The sequence below is a fragment of the Triticum aestivum genome, chromosome 3D (assembly GCF_018294505.1).
Source record: "Triticum aestivum cultivar Chinese Spring chromosome 3D, IWGSC CS RefSeq v2.1, whole genome shotgun sequence".
Lineage (NCBI taxonomy): Eukaryota > Viridiplantae > Streptophyta > Magnoliopsida > Poales > Poaceae > Triticum > Triticum aestivum.
In genome coordinates, this window is record NC_057802.1 from 134,984,699 (window position 1) to 134,993,467 (window position 8,769).

Sequence of the window (8,769 nt, forward strand, 5' to 3'; positions counted from 1 at the left end):
GTAATAGTAGTAGATGCAGAATTGTTTCGGTCTAGTTGTCACGGATGTGATGCCTATGTTCATGATCATGCCTAGATATTCTCATAACTATGCGCTTTTCTATCAATTGCTCGGCAGTAATTTGTTCACCCACCGTAATACTTATGCTATCTTGAGAGAAGCCACTAGTGAAACCTATGGCCCCCGGGTCTACTTTACATCATATTAGTTTCCCGTCAACTAGCTATTTCTGTCGCCGTTTATTTTGCAATCTTTAATTTTCAATCTATACAAAAAAATACCAAAAATGTTTATCTTATTATCTTTATCAGATCTCACTTTTGCAAGTGGCCGTGAAGGGATTGACAACTCCTTTATCGCGTTGGTTGCAAGGTTCTTGATTGTTTGTGCAGGTACTAGGCGATTTGTGTGCAGTCCCCTACTAGATTGATACCTTGGTTCTCAAAAACTTAGGAAATACTTACGCTACTTTACTGCATCACCCTTTCCTCTTCAAGGGAAAACCAACGCATGCTCAAGAGGTAGCAGCGGGGTTCCGATAGGTGGTGCTATCGTACATCCACATTGATGGAGACTTCAACCCACGAAGGATAACGATTGCGCGAGTCCACGGAGGGCTCCACTGATGCGGCTTAAACTATGTCGGTATTTCCCCAAAGAGGAAGGGATGATGCAGCATGATGTCTACTATGCAACTTTATTCTTGTAGACTCGTGTTGGGCCTCCAAGCGTAGAGTTTTGTAGGACAGTAGCAATTTTCCCTCAAGTGGATGACCTAAGGTTTAGCAATCCGTGGGGGTGTAGGATGAAGATGGTCTCTCTCGAACAACCCTGCAACCAAATACAAGAAATATCTTGTGTCCCCAACACACCCAATACTATGGAAAATTGTATAGGTGCACTAGTTCGGCGAAGAGATGGTGATAAAAGTGTAATATTGATGGTAGAAATATATTTTTATAATCTGAATAAATAAAAACAGCAAGGTAGCAAATAGTAAACGGGCACAAAGACGGTATTGCAATGCTTGAAAATGAGGCCTAGGGTTCGTACTTTTGCTAGTGCAACCTCTCAACAATGCTAATATAATTGGATCATATAACCATCCCTCAAAGTGCGATGAAGAATCACTCCAAAGTTCCTATCTAGCGGAGAACATAAGAATAAATTGTTTGTAGGGTACGAAACCACCTCAAAGCTATTCTTTCCGTTCGATCTATTCAAGAGTCCGTACTAAAATAACACAAAGCTATTCTTTCCGTTCGATCTATCCTAGATTTTGTACTAAAATAACACCAAAGCAAATTCATATTCATAATACTCAAACCAACACAAAGAACTTCAAATAGTGCCCCAAGATTTCTACCGGAGAAACAAAGACAAGAACGTGCATCAACCTCTATGCATAGATTACCCCAATGTCACCTCGGGAATCCGCAAGTTGAGTGTCAAAACATATATCAAGTGAATCAATACGATACCCCATTGTCACCACGAGTATTCAATTGCAAGACATATATCAAGTGTTATCAAATCCATAAAAGTATTCAATCCGATAACGAAATCTCAAAGGGAAAACTCAATTCATCACATCAAGATAGAGAGGGGAAAACACCATATGATCTGGCTATATTAACAAAGCCCGCGATACATCAAGATCATGACATCTCAAGAACACGAGAGAGAGATAGAGAGATTAAACACATAGCTACTGGTACAAACCCTCAGCTCCGAGGGTGGACTACTCCCTCCTCATCGTGGTGGCCGCCGGGATGATGAAGATGGCTACCGGTGATGATTCCCCCTTCGGCAGGGTGCCGGAACGGGGTCTAGATTGGTTTTCAGTGGCTATAGAGCCTTGCGGCGGTGGAACTTCTGATCTGGGGTTATTTCTGATGGTTTCTCTATTTATAGGATTTTTTGGCATTGGTTTCACGCGAAGATGGGCCTCGAGGTGAGCACAACCCATTAGGGCAAGCCAGGCCCGCCAGGCGCGCCCTGGTGGGTTGTGCCCTCCTCGTGGTTCTTCTGGCCCTCCCACGAAGCTTCGGGGGTCTCTTTTCTTCCAAAAAAAATCGTCAAAAAGTTTCAGCTCATTTGGAGAACTTTCATTTCTGCACAAAAAACAACACCACGGTAGTTGTGCTGAAAACAGCGTCAATCCGGGTTAGCTCCATGCAAATCATACCAAAACCATATAAAATTGTTGTAAACATGGCATGCATACTTCATAAATTATAGGTACGTTGGAGAAATATCACAGCACAACTACGGTAGATATTTCCCTCAGTGATGAGAACAAGGTTATCGAACGAGTAGGAGAACCACGCAACATTATGTAAACGGTACCTGCACACAAAGAACAAATGCTTGCAACCCGACGTAAAAAGGGGCTGTCAATCCCTCCCGGGTAAAAAGATAGATAAAATTGTAGTAGATTGGATGAATAGATCTCGTGGAAACGCAAGATAAAATAAATAACAAAAATTGCAGCAAGGTATTTTTGGGTTTTTGGATTAATAGATCTGAAAATAAAAGCAAATAAAAATAGATCTCGAAGGCAAATATGATAAAGAAGAGACCCGGCGGCCGAAGATTTCACTAGTGGCTTCTCTCGAGAAAAATAGCATACGGTGGGTAAACAAATTACTGTTGGGCAATTGATAGAACTTCAAATAATTATGGCGATATCCAGGCAATGATCATTATATAGGCATCGCGTCCAAGATTAGTAGACCGACTCTTGCCTGCATCTACTACTATTACTCCACACATCGACCGCTATCCAGCATGCATCTAGTGTATTAAGTTCATGGAAAAACAGAGTAATGCAATAAGAATGATGACATGATGTAGACAAGATCTATTCATGTAGGAATAGACCCCATCTTGTTATCCTTAATTAATAGCAATGGTACATACGTGTCATGTCCCCTTCTATCACTGGGATTGAGCACCGTAAGATCGAACCCATCACAAAGCACCTCTTCCCATGGCAAGAAAAATCGATCTAGTCGGCCTAACTAAACCAAAGATTCTAAGAAGAAATACGAGGCTATAAGCAATCATGCATATAAGAGATCAAAACTCAAATAACTTTCATGGATAAAATAGATTTGATCATAAACTCAAAGTTCATCGGATCCCAACAAACACACCGCAAAAAGAGTTACATCAAATAGATCTCCAAGAGACCATTGTATTGAGAATCAAAAGAGAGAGAGGAAGCCATCTAGCTACTAACTACGGACCCGTAGGTCTACAATGAACTACTCACGCATCATCGGAGAGGCACCAATGAGGATGATGAACCCCTCCGTGATGGTATCTAGATTGGATCTGTGGTTTCTGGAACTTGCGGCGGCTGGAATTGTGTTTCGTCAACTCCCCTAGGGTTTTTGGACTTTCGGGGTATTTATAGAGCAAAGAGGCGCTGCGGGAGGCGGCCGAGGTTGGCACAACCCACCAGGGCGCGCCTGGTCCCCCAGGGGCGCCCAGATGGGTTATGCTCCCCTCGGAGCCCCCCTCTGGTACTTCCTTGGCCCATCTTGTGTCTTCTGGTCCAAAAAATTCCACAAAAAGTTTCGTTGCGTTTGGACTCCGTTTGGTATTGATTTTCTGTGAAGTAAAAACAAGCAAAAATCAGTAACTGGCACTAGGCACTATGTCAATAGATTAGTCCCAAAAAATGATATAAAGTTGCTATAAAATGATTGTAAAACATCCAAGAATGATAATATAATAGCATGGAACAATAAAAAATTATAGATACATTGGAGACGTATCATCCACCCACGAAGGGTCCACGAAGAAGCAACCTGGCCATCGCCCACGAAGGACTTGCCTCACTCGGGTAGATCTTCACGAAGTAGGCGATTTCCTTGCCCTTACAAACTTCTTGGTTCAACTCCACAATCTTGTCGGAGGCTCCCAAGCGACACCTAACCAATCTAGGAGACACCACTCTCCAAAAGGTAATAGATGTTGTATTGATGATGAACTCCTTGCTCTTGTGCTTCAAATGATAGTCTCCCCAACACTCAACTCTCTCTCACAGATTTGGATATGGTGGAAAGATGATTTGAGTGGCAAGCAACTTGGAGAAGGCTAGAAATCAAGATTCTTGTGGTTGGAATGGAATATCTTGATCTCAACACATGAGTAGGTGGTTCTCTCTCAGAAAATGTAGGCTGGAAGTGTAGGCACATTCCGATGACTCTCTCACATATGGAGAAGGGGGTGGAGGGGTATATATAGCCTCCACACAAAATACGACCGTTACACACATTTGACCCAACTCGGTCAGACCGAATAGAAGAACTCGGTGAGACTGATTTAGTTCAAAATGTGAATGTTAGGAATCTCGGTGGGACCGACTAGAACAACTCGGTGGGACCGATGTGCTAGGGCTTAGGGCAAACATCAACTAGGTGGCATCGATTGCATCAACTCGGTTAGACCGAAGTGAAGCAATAATGCAACAGAGCGAATGTCAAGCAAACTCGGTGGGACCGATTGCACATTTCGGTGAGACCGGAATAATGCAAGAAGCAACAGAGAGTTTGCAAGGCCATCTCGGTGAGACCGAGATCCGTATCGGTGTGACCGAAGTGTCTAGGGTTTTTGGCAGTGGCTATGTCAAATGAACTCGGTGGCGCCGGATAGAAGATTTCGGTGGGGCCGAGTTTGACTTTGGGTTTTGGACATATTTGGAAATGAGAAAGTGGTTGAGGGCTTTAGAGCAATATCACTAAGCATTTTGAGCAAGTAGACCATTAAGCAACACCTCATCCCCTTTTAATAGTATTGGCTTTCCTATGGACTCAATGTGATCTTGGATCACTAAAATAGAAATGAAGAGTCTTCAGCTTTTGCCAATATGTGTTCCTGACACCTAGAAGGGGTTCCACATCCTCTTGTCCTTTCCACGCCATCGTTGAACTTATCTGAAATACACTAGATAAAAGTATTAGTCCAACAAAAGATATGTTGACATTAATTACCAAAACCACCCAGGGAGCACTTGTGCTTTTAGCCGGGCGCAACTAGGGGGCAGGTCGCGCAACCTATCCGTGTGGTTACCTGGTGGGTCCTCCTGGTACTTCTTTGCTCCAATATTCATTATATATTCCAAAATAATTCTCCAAAAATCCACACTTCATTTTGAGCTATGGAGAATTACTATCTCTTATGTTGCTTTTTCAGGTTTAGAATTCCAGCTGCTGGTAAGCCCCCTCTCTTTGGATAACTTGCACTTTAAGAGAGAAAAGGCATTAGAATTGCATCATAATGTGAAATATATCATTGAAATGGGATAAACTATAATAAGAAATAATGATGCAAAATGGACGTTGATGCCTGCAAGCCAAACAGGGTAGTGTAGCACTTTCACAGAAGTATCCCAATGAGTAATCGTCACAACAAAGAGTGGAGGAGAGTATTTAGAGTGGCGCTTCTGTCACACACAAGGTGTCACAGCTCTTGTGTGAAGTAACTACTTGTACTTCTGCAAATATTGTTACTGTCCTGAATCACGGATAGACCAGAGTGGGCAAGTATAAAATGGTGCTTAAAGTAACAACTGTGAGACCTATTAAATGCAAATAACATGAGTAAGGCTAAGTTTTGTTTCCTACAATGAAGAGGTTAGGTTTGGAGATATTTCAGTTAATGGTAAGAATGTATAAAGTGTGCTAGTGGGACGGCAATATCAGTTACCTTGTGTTGTACTCATAGCATTTGATATATGTGTTCTGTACGCGAATCACTCTAATGTTATGTAACACCTCCACGCGGGATTATATTTCATTCTATGGTCATGCTTCACCGTTGCCACAGAGTGGTCGCTTCCACAATTAAGGCCCTTAGACCGGAAGCAAGCATTAAGTTCAATGAATCACCGTTATCTCATATTATCTTCGGTCCTCATAGATATCTCCATCTGTCACGTCAGAGGCCACAGATTTCCTAAACAATATGTGTTACCTGTGTAGGGCTTAAGATCATGTTGTCTGGGCCCTTAAATTGGGCAACACGCATAGAGTTCACCACAGTGCAACAACATACTGATAGATCACACTACTACGAATGCAAATGATGACATGTAGAATAGACATAGATTAATCTTACCACTTACCTACATCTCCACGCATAGGGGGAATTACTCACACATCATAAGAGGGGAATCAATCACAAAACAGATAAAATCCATGAAAACCATATCAATAATACCGTGAAGATCCACAATAAGACGAAATGGGTAATTCCAATAGTCTTGATCTCCAGATGAGATTGAGTAGAGTTACAATTTTTCTCCCAAATTGGAATTACTCTTACAATAGTGAAAGGGGTGATGATGATGATGGAGATGAAAGGACCAAAACTAAGAAGATCTTCGATGGTTCCTCGAATCCTCCCTTCTCCCGTTCTGGGTGGTGTGGCGGCCGTTAGGGTTCTCTTCTCTTACTGAGCCCTTCATGAAATTTGCTTGTATAGACATGGTGGAGCTGATGGCAGTCCATACGACCACTCATACGAGCACTTGTAGATGTATGAAACACCGTCTTTTGCTCTGCTGCGCTTGATGACATGGGTCTCTTCATGGAAGTTGCTCGATTTTCTTGATTTGTAGCAATCCCTCTAGTTTCCTTCTATAATTGATATTAACATCGAGGAGAACGTTGTATTGAAGATCAAAGACAGAGAAGAAGCCATCTAGCTACTAGCTATGGACCCGTAGGTCTGTGATAAACTACTCACACATCATTACAGTCCTTTCAAGTATGCCAACTTTTTCAAAAACGAAGCAAACGTAGTTTGCTGCGACGCTATGTGACGAAAAAATAATTCGGCGAAATAGTCCGACGAACACAATCGAAGAATGGGCCGATGCAGAAATGGCCCAAAGAAGGAATCTGCAGGCGTCCCTTAGGCGCTGACTAGGGGCTCCCCACTGTTGGAAATATGCCCTAGAGGCAATAATAAATGGTTATTATTATATTTCTTTGTTCATGATAATTGTCTATTGTTCATGCTATAATTGTGTTATCAGGAAATCGTAATACATGTGTGAATACATAGACCACAACGTGTCCCTAGTAAGCCTCTAGTTGACTAGCTCGTTGATCAACAGATAGTCATGGTTTCCTGACTATGGACATTGGATGTCGTTGATAACGGGATCACATCATTAGGAGAATGATGTGATGGACAAGACCCAATCCTAAGCATAGCATAAAAGATCGTGTAGTTTCGTTTGCTAGAGCTTTTCCAATGTCAAGTATCTTTTCCTTAGACCATGAGATCGTGCAACTCCCGGATACCGTAGGAGTGCTTTGGGTGTGCCAAACGTCACAACGTAACTGGGTGACTATAAAGGTGCACTACGGGTATCTCCGAAAGTGTCTGTTGGGTTGGCACGGATCGAGACTGGGATTTGTCACTCCGTGTGACGGAGAGGTATCTCTGGGCCCACTCGGTAATGCATCATCATAATGAGCTCAATGTGACTAAGGCGTTAGTCACGGGATCATGCATTGCGGTACGAGTAAAGAGACTTGCCGGTAACGAGATTGAACAAGGTATTGGGATACCGACGATCGAATCTCGGGCAAGTAACATACCGATTGACAAAGGGAATTGTATACGGGATTGATTGAATCCTCGACATCGTGGTTCATCCGATGAGATCATCGTGGAACATGTGGGAGCCAACATGGGTATCCAGATCCCGCTGTTGGTTATTGACCGGAGAGGCGTCTCGGTCATGTCTGCATGTCTCCCGAACCCGTAGGGTCTACACACTTAAGGTTCGGTGACGCTAGGGTTGTAGAGATATGTGTATGCGGAAACCCGAAAGTTGTTCGGAGTCCCGGATGAGATCCCGGACGTCACGAGGAGTTCCGAAATGGTCCGGAGGTGAAGAATTATATATAGGAAGTCCAGTTTCGGCCACCGGGAAAATTTCGGGGGTTATCGGTATTGTACCGGGACCACCGGAAGGGTCCTGGGGGTCCACCGGGTGGGGCCACCTGTCCCGGAGGGCCCCATGGGCTGAAGTGGGAAGGGAACCAGCCCATAGTGGGCTGGGGCGCCCCCCATGGGCCTCCCCCCTGCGCCTAGGGTTGGAAACCCTAGGGTTGGGGGGCGCCCCACTTGACTTGGGGGTAAGTTACCCCCCTGGCCGCCGCCCCCCCTCCAGATGGGTTCTGGCCGCCGCCCCCCCCCCCTCCCAGGGGGCCTATATAAAGGGGGGGAGGGAGGGCAGTAGCATAACAGCCTTGGGCGCCTCCCTCCTCCCCTGCTACACCTCTCCCTCTCGCAGAAGCTCGGCGAAGCCCTGCCGAGACCCGCTACATCCACCACCACGCCGTCGTGCTGCTGGATCTCCATCAACCTCTCCTTCCCCCTTGCTGGATCAAGAAGGAGGAGACGTCGCTGCACCGTACGTGTGTTGAACGCGGAGGTGCCGTCCGTTCGGCACTCGGTCATCGGTGATTTGAATCACGGCAAGTACGACTCCGTCATCCACGTTCATTGGAACGCTTCCGCTCGCGATCTACAAGGGTATGTAGATGCACTCCTTTCCCCTCGTTGCTAGTATACTCCATAGATGGATCTTGGTGAGCGTAGGAAAATTTTAAAATTATGCTACGATTCCCAACAGTGGCATCATGAGCCAGGCCTATGCGTAGTTACTATGCACGAGTAGAACACAAAGCAGTTGTGGGCGTTGATGTTGCCAATTCTTCTTGCCGCTACTAGTCGTAT